At 44.9% G+C, this 12,417-nt stretch overlaps 1 pseudogene; it reads left to right on the top strand.

Moving 5' to 3' along the window:
• The first annotated feature begins 8,023 nt into the window (after nucleotides 1-8,023).
• LOC102844202 lies at nucleotides 8,024-9,316 on the top strand (annotated as a pseudogene).
• Nucleotides 9,317-12,417: the final 3,101 nt, after the last annotated feature.

A 12,417-nucleotide genomic window follows, 5' to 3' on the forward strand; every position in this document is an offset into this window, starting at 1 on the left:
GGAGATGAAACCTGGAGCAAGCAAACCCAGTGGGCAGATGCATATTCCCCAGGCCTCCACTTCCCTGGGAAGTGGCACCGCTTCAGGGGGTTGCTGCACCAGCCTGTGTAATTTTGAAAACAGAGTGTCACAAACATACAGCTTCAGCAGCCAGAGTCACTGAGGTCGTAGACCCCAGCTTTCAAGAGCACATTCTCGTGGATGTCCAAAGGTGAAATCACACTCAGAGTGAGAAAAAACCACTATCTATGATATTCCTGATCCCTGTATGGAAGATTATCCTCCTATGATCCTATGAACCAAACACAGCTGCCTAGGACACCAAAGACCCCAGGCAGAAGACAGCCGACAAGCCAGACCCCACCGACAGAGGCCCAGGACCAATAATGTCCACTGACTGGGGCAAGTGTATATGGAGTCCATATAAAAGCATACATCACTGTACCCAGAAGCCTCCTGAGGTACTTCCCAGGAAGAAATTATAAGACAAGGTTGACACCCTATCTATTGCCAACTCATTACTCCGGGGACAGCCTGAGCTAGCACGGGGGGGCAGGACCACTAGCTGTGTAGAAAGGCCAACTGACAGCCTTGTCAGAGACCAGGGAACAGACATCCATTGCAAACATGGACACACATCAGAGCACAAAACACCAAAGACCTCAAGACCGATCCACCCACTGACAGCCTTAGCCCTCTGGGACCCACCCTCTGACCTGCCTGCAATCCTGTGCAGGTCACACGGCAGGGGCATCTGCACAGCATGTCAGCCTGTGGTGGCACTGGTTCCTCTATGTGGTCTTTTCCCCTTGCTTATCTGTAGGAGTTGGAGATTTTCTTTTCCTCTGAGTGTCTGAGACATTAGTTTTGTCCTAGATTTTCAAACAGGGTTTGTTACATAGGTACTTTTGTACATAGGGTCATTATGAGTCACAAGCAACTTGAAGGCACACAACAAACAACAGGCTGATTGCTATTTCCTGGATAAGTTACAAGGGAATTCTGGTGGTAAAGTCCATATGGTGTTTGCCCTGCAAACCTAATGGCCAAGCCTCATGGAAAATTCAAATCGGGCAGTGGCTCCAGGAAAGAAGGATGGATAATCTCCTCCCTGACAGAGGTATGTCCTGAAAGGCTGAGAGGAGTCTGTCCTCAGGGCTGAGAGGAATCTATCCTGACAGGCTGAGAGGAGTCTATCCTCAGAGGCTGAGATGAATCTCCTCAAGGACTGAGTGAGAGGAGTCTGTCCTGAGGGGTTGAAGAGGAGTCTGTTTTCATAAGCTAAGAGGAGCCTGTCCTGCGGGAAGGTGAGGTGATAGGAAAGCTGTTCTGCTCTCAGAAAGAAAACTTGGCCTACAATGCTTTCTGGGTTGTTTTTTTTTCCTCTGAGTTGTAGCCTGTTGATCTTGAATCCAAACTATAACTTGCTATCTCCTTAGCAAGCCACTTAACCGTAAGTATGATCTGTGAGTCTATGAAACCACAGGAACAAATTATCAAAATCAGCAAAAGAAGTAGAATGTGCCATGAGAGGAGTGGATGGTGTCAGAATCAGTAAACGATTGGAGAGTGGAGGTCTACCAGCTTAGAGTTCTCCTGGTCACTATCCTACAGAAAGTCAAAACACATTCTGATGTTACTACAATCACAAATACCCTTTCACATAAGACTAGTCAAATGTAAAGAAGGAGGCTGTCATTACACAGTGAGTTAGTAAATTACAGCTCTGGTACTGGGACTCAGGCTTGCAGACAGCAAAATCCATGTCCTTGGCCTGGCTCAGCCAAAGAAGGGAAGGGGGAGCTATCAACAGAGGCACAGGGGTGATCAGAAGAGCAGCTGATGAGAGAATTTAGGAACAGGTCATTCAGTGAGGTTCCAGACAATGAGCTGAACCAATGAGAGCAAGAACTTTGGGTAGGCCTGAGGTCGTGCAGCATTCAATTCAGTGTTCAGTGGAGGTTCTCTGTTTGGGATAATGCTATTATTGCTGTTATGGACCCCGGAGTCACTTGTGACTCATAGAGACCCTATGTACAACAGCTCTGAACCCTGCTCTATCCTGACCTAACCAACCTCATCACCTCTGACACACCTACCCCCAAGGCCCCAGTCACTGAGTCAATCCATCTCATCCTGCATCTTCTTTTCTTGCACTGTCCCTCCACCTTTCCAAGCATGATGACCCTCTCAAAGGACTGCTCTCTCCTTGCAACATGTCCACAGGATGTCAGACAAAACTTCAAAATCCTTGCCTCCAAGGAGCAGCCTGATTTCACTCTTTCCAGAGCAGAACTGTTTGTTCTATCAGTCCATGGTATATTCAATACTCTTCTCCAGCACCACAGCTCAAAGGCTCAATTCTTCTATCATCCTTAGTCACTGCACAGTTCTCTGATGCGTAACAAGTAACTGTGAAGATCATGGTCTGGATCAGGCACACTTAGTCTCTAGACTGACACTGTTGCTCTTCAGCACTCAGGAGAGATCCCTAACAGTAGATTTTCCCAATGCAATTCATATTTTCATGTCCTAGTTGCTGGTACCAAGAGTGTTGATTGTGGAGCCAAGCAAGCTGAAGCTGTTAACAATCTCAGTATCTTCAGTTTATCATGATGCTGTTTATTGGCCCAGTGGTGAGAATCTTTGTTTTCTTGATGTTGAGCTTCAATCCATTTTTAAGGCTGCAGTCCTTCCGCAGCACACGCCTTAGATCCTCAATTCTAGCAAGCAAGGTTGCATCATCTGCATAACACAGACTGTTGATGTGTCTTCCTCCAATCCTGATGGCCACATTCCTCCTCCTAAAGCCCAGCCTCTCAAATGATCTGTGCTGCATACAGATTGAAAAGGTATGGAGATAGGACACATCCCTGGCCTACATCCTTCTCAATTTTGAACCAAGCAGTGTTTCCCTACTCTATTCTGACAATTGCCTCCTGGTCCAAGAATAGGTTTCACATAAGCACAATGAAGTGTTCTGGGATTCCCATTCTTTTCTGAATTAGCCACAGTTTGTTGTGATCCACATAGTCAAATGCCTTTGCACAGTCAATGAAACACAGACATTCCTCTGGTACTCTCTGCTTTCAGCCAAGACCCATCTAACATTAGCTATAATATCCCTGGTACCATGGCCTGTTCTAAACCCAGCCTACACATCTGGCAGAGGTCTCTGTTAACATGCTGTTCCAGTCATTTTTGGATAATTTTCAGCAGACTCTGCTTGCAAGTGATATTAATATTATTCAATAGTTTCCACACTCTGTCAGGTCACCTTATTTTGGAATGGGAACAAATATGGATCTCTTCCAGGCCAGAAGGCTGTCCTCCAGATTTCTTGGCATAACTTGGTGAGCTCATCTAAGGCAACATCTATTGAAATAGGTCAACTGGTAAGCTGTCAATTCCTGGGGCCTTATGTTTTGCCAATTCCTTCAGAGCGGCTTGAACTTCCTCCTTCATCACTACTGGCATTCCATCTTATGTTGTTTCATGAAATTCTTCTGTCAGTCAATTTGTTTTGGTAAAGTTACTCTGTGTACTTGATCTTCTTTTGATGAATGAACGGGTCATTCAACATTCTGCCAACAGCACCTTTAAGTACAACTCGAGGCTTGAATTTGTTCTTCAGTTCCTTCAGCTTAACAAATGCTGAGCAAGTTCGGCCCTTTTGATTTTCTGACTCTAGGTCTTTGCACATTTCATTATAATACTTCGTCTTCCCACACTGTCCTTTGAAATGTTCTGTTCAGCTCCTTAACATCTTGATTTCTTCCCTGTGCTCTGACTTCTCAGTGCCTTAGTGCAATATTCAGAGTCTCTTTTGACATTCATTTTGGTCTCCTTTCTTTGTGATGACCTTTCGCATTCTTTATGGATGATATTCTTGCTATCCTCCCACAGCTCATCTGGTGTTCCTTCATTTGAGGTCAAGGCCTCAAACCTGTTCCTGAGATGGTCTTTAAATTTAGGAGGGACAGACTCAAAGTCAAACTTTGGCTCTTGTAGATTTCATTTTACTTTCTTTAGCTTCAGTTTGAATTTGCCTACAAGTAGCTGGTACTCCGATCCACAATTAGCACCTGGCCTGCTTTTCACAGCTGACTGTTAGCTTCTCCAACAATTTTTCCCACGTATATAATCAATCTTACTCCTGTGTAGACCGTCAAGTGAGGTCCATGTGTAAAGTTGCCGCTTGTGTTATAAAAGGTATTTGCAATGACTAAATCAATGATTGTACAAAATTCTATCATCATTCTACCTCCAGCCTCATTTCTGTCATCACCTCCATGTTTCCCGACTACCGATTCTTCTTTGTTCCCATCTTTTGCATTTCAGGCACCCATTATTACTAATGTATTTTGGTTGCATGTTTGATCAATTTCTGACTGCAACAGTTGGTAGAAGTCATCTATTTCCTCCTCTTTGGCTATGATTTTTGGTGCATAAATTTAAATGACAAGTGTAATTAGCAGATCTTCCTTGTATGCATATGGATATTATTCTGTCACAACATCATATTTCAAGATGGATCTAGAAACAGTCTTTTTAACTAAGAATGTGATCTCTTTTTTCCTCACCTTTTCATTTCCAGCATAGTAGAGCATATTATTGTCTAATTCAAAATGTCCCATGCCAATCCATTTCATTTTGCCAATGCCCATAGTATTCTGGATTAGATAGTGGTTATAATAATAATATAACTTTATGACTATACTAAGCACTGAATTGTATATTTTAAGGGATGGATTTGATTGATGTGAGTTCCATCTCAAGAAATCAGGAAAATTTGCTATCAAACAATTTATTTTGGGGGGGGGGTTGTTGCTGTGTGCCATCAAATCAGATCCATCTGGAGGACAGGAGGAAATTGCCCCTCCTTCTCCAGTGAAGGATCTGGTGGATTTGAGACAGGTGCCTTCAGGATTGCAGCGCAGCTTCTTGCCACTAGGCCACCAGAGCTCCCTTGTCAAACAATTCTTTAAAGTGCTAAAGAGCAGTAATAGCAGTTTAAAGACTAAAGTGTGCCTGAACCTAGCCACAGTCTTTTCAATTGCTACCAAAGCATCTGAAAGTTAAGACAATGAATAACGAAGATCAAAGAAGAATTTATGCCGTTGATTTAACTGTGTTAGAGGAGAGTGTTGATCCCAAGGACTGCCAACAGAAAAAGAAAATTTGTTTTGAGGGTGTACGCCAGGGATGCATCCTGTCTCCATACCTTTTCAACATGTATGCAGAGCAGATTATCCGGGAGGCTGGGCTCTATGAGGAGAAGTGTAGCGTCAGGATTGGTGGGAGATCTATTAACAATCTGCATTATGCAGACACAACCCTGCTTGCTGAAACTGAGGAGGACCTCATGCACTTGCTGCAGAGGGTCAAGAACTGCAGCCTTCAGTATGGACTGAGGCTCAATGTCAAGAAGACAAAGATTCTCGCCACTGTACCAATTGGCAGCATCAGGATGGATAGTGAAGAGTTTGAGATTGTTAACAACTTTAGTTTGCTTGACTCCACGGTCAACACTCTTGGCACAAGCAGCCAGGAAATCAAAAAAACGTATTGCGATGGGAAAGTCTCCTGTTAGGGACCTCTCCAGGGTACTGAAGAGCAAAGGTGTCACTCTGGTTTTGGTTGGTTTTTCTTTCCCCCTATAGGATCTTTATTGGCAACAGCATTGAGGATTCAACTTCCTCTTAAAAGAGCTCCTTCAGGGTTTAAGAGCTTCTGGGACCATAACTTTAACCAAGCCTTCCTTAACAGAAAGTAAAAACTTTCTATAACAGAACAAGATACTTGAATAAAAGCAATGAATCGCTTTAGCTTTTTCACTTCTGCAGTTGCTTTAACAACTTCTCCAACATATAAAGGAGCTGGGAAGTTAATTTCCTGAGAAAGGAATGCACAGCCTGGGCCTGGCATTTTAGTACCCAGGAGAGTGGAAATAAGTCCACTGATCAAAACTCCATGCACAATTGGCCTCCCAAACTTGGTTCGCTTTGCAAATTCTTCATTTAAATGCAAAAGGTTGACATCACCTGTCAATTGTGCAAAGACAGCAATGTCCCTGTGTGTGAAGGCTCTGCTGAGTTCAGCCCGGTCCCCAACTTTGACACACACAGATGCTGAAGGTGCTGCCTTCCCAACACTGGCTGGTTCAAGTGGAGTCTCCTCTGAAGGCCACCCCACCAGAGGCAATGGCTAGAAATCACTGAGTACATCTTGAGCCCCCACAATTCTCCAAGCTTGCTTCTGTCTTCAAATAGGATGTGGGCACCAACAACTACATGGCAGTGGATGAATACTTCTCAAACGGCACACTCTTCAGTCCAATACAAGCTCCCTACTGTTACCAGATAAAGCAAGAAGAAACGGAGAAACCTGAATCACTCTAAAAGCAGTTCCTAACAGGGTCAAAGAACTCCACAATTTGACAAGACCACTGCTAGATACTCTCAAGATGGCTGAGAAGGTCTTCTCTTCATAGGTCAGGACGTCCAAGGGTAAGGCAGCACCAGCCTCTCCAAACAGGTCCTTTAAAGCTGTAATAAGCCTTTGAGCTGTGGTGCTGGAAAAGAGTATTGAGGGTACCATGGACTGCCAAGAAAACAAACAGATTCATCCTGAAGAGGGTTAAACCAGGCTGCTCCTTAGAGGCAAGGATTCTGAGGCTTCATCTGACATACTTTGGACATGTTGTAAGGAGGAACAGGTCCTTGAAGAGGGACATCATGCTTGGGAGGGTGAAGGGACGGCGTAGGAGAGGAAGACCCTATATGAGGTTGACTGATTCAGTGACTGGGTTAATCGGGATGGGTGTGTCAGAGGCAGTGCGAATGGCATAGGATAGAGCAGGGTTTAGGGTTGTTGTACATAGGGTCGCTATGAGTTGCAAGCAACTTAACGGCACATAACAACAACAACAATCCTAAAGCAAGGAGCTCTGGTGGTCTAGTGGTAAAAAGCTGTGCTGTAATTCTAAAGACACACAGTTTGAACCCACCAACTGCTCTGTGTGAGAAGGATGGACAATCTCCTCTTGTGCAATTAAATGCCTCTGAAAACCCATCAGAGAGCCAGCTATGAATCAGTTCTGACTCAACAGCACAGAACCACCACTACCACCTCAAGAAGCACAGTGATGTTGGTGACATGATAACATCCATATGTACACAAGAAAGGCCTGCTAACTATTGGTCAAATATACACACCAATCAATGAAGCCAAAGAAGAAGAAATATCTGCAGCCTGAAATTGACTGAACAATCAATATACATTAACAATAATTGGTAAGGAAAATAGAACTGAGACACAAACAGAGATATGTACACCTACGTTCATAGCAGTATTATTCACAGTAACAAGAAAATGGAAATAGTCAAATATCAGTCAACAAAACAAGGACCTGAGAAATCATGGTACATTCTCACAATGAAACCTATGCAGCACTAAGGAGCAATTCTGCAAAACACTATCTAACACGGGAGAGTCTAGAGAGCTTTATGCTGGGTAAACTGGCTCAGTCTCCTAAGAACAAATACTGCAAAAGACCATTATAAAACTAGAATGATAACTAATAAGATGTATATAAAAGTCTAAAAGTGGGGAGAGTCTAAAAAGGGAAAGGGAGAGGGGCAGGAGGACAGAATGTGGGTAAGGGATAATCCCCAGAATAAACAGAATTTGATGGGCTAAGGGAGTATGAAGGAATTAGGAAAGATCCAGTGGGGACCTGAAAAGACAGGGTAATGGTAGGCACGGATCAAAAGTGATTAATTTTATAAAACACAATGTGAATATGTAGAAACGTAGGAATATGTAAAACACAATGTGCTGTGGCGGGGGCAAGTAGCTGGCCTACTGGAGCTGCACCCTGCTGGTTGAGCTGGTTAGCTACCTCCCGCTCTCGCCCTTGAAGTCAGAGAAGAGCCTTGCTCAATCCCTCTCTTTGCCCTGCCACTTTCATCTGTTGGGTCCTCAGCCTTAGACCCACCTAGTTTGATCAAGGACCAGGACAATGCTACTGATAATGGTCCTGGGGAGTGGTCCCACAGCAGGCCACCACTCTGGCCACCCCTGGGGCCTGTACTTTCACTCCAATCCCGCTCCATGTTGGCCAAAGACACACACCACATGGAGATGGCCCACAAGCACTCGAAAACTGTCACCTCTTTCTACAACCAGTCAGTCACTGATGTGGCAGCTGAGCACCTTTCAGTTCATCTCACCCGGGCCATGATGCTCTATTCTGGCTGCTCTCAGGATCGCAGCCACCTTCTGAAAAGTGCCTGCTATCTACAGCAAGAGGTGCCAGTGAGAATCACTCACTCCATCAAGAGCTTCCACAGCCTCCCTTTCATCATTGGCTGCAACCCCACCATCCTGCAGGTGCACGAGCTGTACATCCATGCCTTCCAGAAGCTGACAGACTTCCTTCCGATCAAGGACCAGACAGAAGAGGTCAGTACTGCCAGCTGGTGCAACAGTTGCTAGATGATCATAGGGATGTGGTGATACTCTTAGTGGAGGACCTTTGTGAGAGCAGAAAGCACATAAAGGATGAAAAGCTTGTCCGCTATTTCTTGAACAAGACACTGATTTCACGGCTGGGGATCCACACATTGGCTACACATCACCTGGCACTGCACAGGGACTGGCCTGACTTTGTGGAAATCATCTGCATTCACCTCTCACCAAAAAAGATCAATGGGTGGATTTTGCCAGATGCCTATGTAAGCACAAGTATGGCAACACCCTCTCCTTCCCGCATCCACATTAAAGGGCATGTGGCAGCTCCTTTCCCCTTCATCCCTATGCCACTGCACTACATACATCCTGCCTGAGCGGCTCAAGAGCGCCATGAGAGCTACAATGGAGGGTCCTAGATGTGGTCATCACCATCACCAACAATGATATTGATCTTGTCATCAGGATTTCAGATTGGAGTGAGAGAACTGTTCACAAGGACCTAGACTAGGTCACAGACTACCACTTCACGACGGCTGAGGCCAGTACCCAGGATTCCCGAAACAGCGCTCTTTTTGGCCACATGGACATGCTGAGTGGAGGCCAGTTAGGACCCTTGCATGGCTTTGGCTTCAGGCTGCTCACATCATGAGCCTGCGTGGAATACCTCGGGGGCTCCCTGCGGCTGCAGTCCCTACAGGGCATCGGCATGGGTGTCTACCTGTGGCTCCATCACATTGATGGACAGAAGGAAAGCTTCTGCATCTACTTGGCCTGTTTATGGGCCCAGCCCGGGCCACTTACCCTGCTGGGACCTTCCAGGTCAGACAGGGGCCCAACCTGATCCACCTGCTGCTACATGTTGGGTCTTAGGGCCCTTGGCAGTTGGACTTATGTGGAGCGGAGCTTGGCACCCTCACCCCCAGTGAGGTTCACTGCTTCCCTACCTTCAGGCCTTGAAGGGGAAAATAGGGAACCCCCTGAGGTCTCCAGTTCCAGCATTCTTGCTCCTGGGAGACTCCCCACTTTGACCTGCTGTTTGTTATTAATGTTCACATTTTGAATGAAAAAAAAAACCCCAAACAAAAACCACAATGTGCATGAATGATACACAATGTATATGAATTCTGTATGCAAAGCAATATAAAATAGTTTTTGTTGTTGACTGCCTTCAAGTGGAGCATGACTCATAGCGACCCTATGAACAAAAGGCCTGAAGCCCCTCTAAAACTATCGACATTTATCCAAGTCCATAGAATTTCAGAAGGCAAGTTATTTAGGAAGTGGATGGATGCCACTCCTTCCAAAATAAAGTAGGGGAAAAATAACTGGTGACTAGAATACAAAGGTTGTAAACAAACGACTGGTTGTTGGAAAACATAGCTTTGGTGACAGGAATATCTATTTTAAAAAACAGTCACTGTACACATGGATTTCACCAAGAGTTAAGGATCATAGTGAGACAGGAGAGAAACTTACTATCAGCCAGGGTTCAACTATGGAATAAAGCATCAATTTCTCATACGGAGCTTCATACTGTAAACAAAGATAATTAGAACAAGTTCATCAAAGCCAAATTACAACCTGTGAGTTTATCCCACCTGAATTTTAAAACCTTCAAGAATAGATCTGACATACTGAACACTAATGACCAACAACTAGAGAAAGCTCACTGAAAAGACCATAATGAATATCAGAAGAGACTGAAACATGCTCTTTAATATAGAAAAGCCAAAAAGAAAACAAGGGTTATCAGTTTAAAGTGTGCCTGATCCAAGTCATAGTATTTCAACTGCTTGGTATAGAAGTGAAAGCTGGACAACGAATAAAGACTCAGATGATGGCTTTTCAATTGTGGTGCTGGCAAAGTGTTGAACATCCCATGGACTGCCAATCTATCCTGGGGAAAGTACAGCAACAGTGCTCCTCAGTGCCAAAAACAGCGTATCTAGGGGAGCTCTGGTGGCCTAGTGGCAAGGAGCTGCAACTACAATCCCAGAGGTGCACAGTTCGAGTCCACCAGATGCTCTGCCGGGGAAGGAGGGACAGTCTCCTTCTGTACCAGTCAGATCTGATTTGACGGTACACTCACACAAAAATAATAAAAGTAAAATTTAAAAAAAAACAAACAACAGCATATCTTTGTCTCCCATACTTTGGCCATGCTGTCAAGAGGTGCCTCCCTCACTGCTGTAGAGAGAACCAACTCACTGCTGACCCTCCAGCACATTTTCTGGAGGCTGTAAACGACACTGCTCGTTTTTCTCCTACAGAGCAGCTGCTGGATTTCAGTCACCGAGAGGCGTCACCTTTGGGTTAGCAGAGCCCCCAGTTAGTGCCAATCTTTGGGGGAAACATCATGCTCAGAAAAGTATAGGGTCAAAAAAACAAAAGAAAGACCCTCAACAAGACAGACTGACGCAGTGAACACAACAATCAACTTGAGCATGGCAGAGACTATGTAAAGAGCGCAGAATAGAGCTATGTTTCAATCATAGCTGACTCAAAAGCATCTAACAACATCCACTGCTGATGGGACTAAAACTGGTACAGCCATTGCAGAAAATTGTGTGGCAGGGTTTGTTGTTAGGTGCCATTGAGTCGAGTACGATTCCTACTGGCCCTATGAACAGCAGATGTGAACCCTGGCCTATCCTGCACCATCACACATCCTAACACACAAGAGTCCATTACAGCAGTCACCATGTCAATCCATCTGGTCAAGAGTCCTTCTCTCCTCTGCCGACCCTCCAACCTTCCCAGCATCATGTCCCTCTCCAAGGAATAGCGCCTCCTAGTAACATGCCCAAAGTATGTGAGGTGAAGTCTCACCATTCTTGCATCCAAAAAGTACTCCAGCTGCACCCTCTACAAGACATATCTGTTTATTCTCCTGGCCGTCCATAGGATGTTCAGTGTTCTTCTCCAACACCACAGATCAAAGGCATCAATTCTTCTTCTGTCATCTTTATTCACTGTTCAGCTTTCAGATGCACAGCTAGTAATCAGAATAACTATAGCCTGAATCAGATGCACCTTAGTCCTCAAACTGACATCACATTCATTAAAAAAAATCAAAATTAGAACTACTGCAGGACTTTGTAATTCCATTACTAAACATATACCCAGAAGACTTGAAAGCAGAGACTCAAACAGAAATTTATACACCACTGCTCACTGCCGCATTATTTACAATAGCCAAAAAGTGTAATTGACCTAAATATTCATCAAGAGATGACTGGATAAATAAATGTACACACACACACACACACTGGAATATCACTCAGCCAGTCATAGAAGCGGAGTCCTGATACATGCTGTGGTACAGTGAGTCTACTGTTCATAACGGCTATGCTAGGCCACGGCCTATGTGTGACTCTGCCACCAGGCTGGGCGGGAACATGCCAGGCTGGTGTGTCTGTCTATCCATGAGGGGATTGGCCAGTTGAGTCATTCTGCCAGATTTAAACTGAGCAGGTTCAGCAGCAGAAATGGACAATGGAACTATCAGCAAGGTAGAAGGAGCAGATAACACAACATATGTCCTCCAGGGCCAGGGATTCCTGCTTCGGTCAGGCTTAAACTACATGAGCAACAGCTGCATCAGCAGAGAACCAGAGGCCTGATGCAAGAGAGATATAACCTGGAATTGCTGCCCACAGAGCCAGAGTCAGAGAGGTTGCTGTTGTTGCAATGTGCCATCACCCAAGGCTCTGAACTCCGCCCCACTCTGACCTAGTCTCATTGTCTCCAACAGACCTAACCCCATTACCCCAATCACTGTGTTAATAATCTCATCAAGAGTCATCCTCTCCTTTCTATGAAGATGGCACTGAAAGCGAAGAAGGAAGCGCCTGCCCCTCCCAAAACTCAAGCCAAAGCAAAGACATTAAAGGCCAAGAAGGCATCCTGAAGGGCATCCACAGCCAAAAAAATAAAAGAAGA

Source organism: Elephantulus edwardii, unplaced genomic scaffold, assembly GCF_000299155.1.
Source record: "Elephantulus edwardii isolate Elephantulus edwardi_28Jun2011 unplaced genomic scaffold, EleEdw1.0 scaffold00064, whole genome shotgun sequence".
NCBI classification, from domain to species: Eukaryota; Metazoa; Chordata; class Mammalia; order Macroscelidea; family Macroscelididae; genus Elephantulus; species Elephantulus edwardii.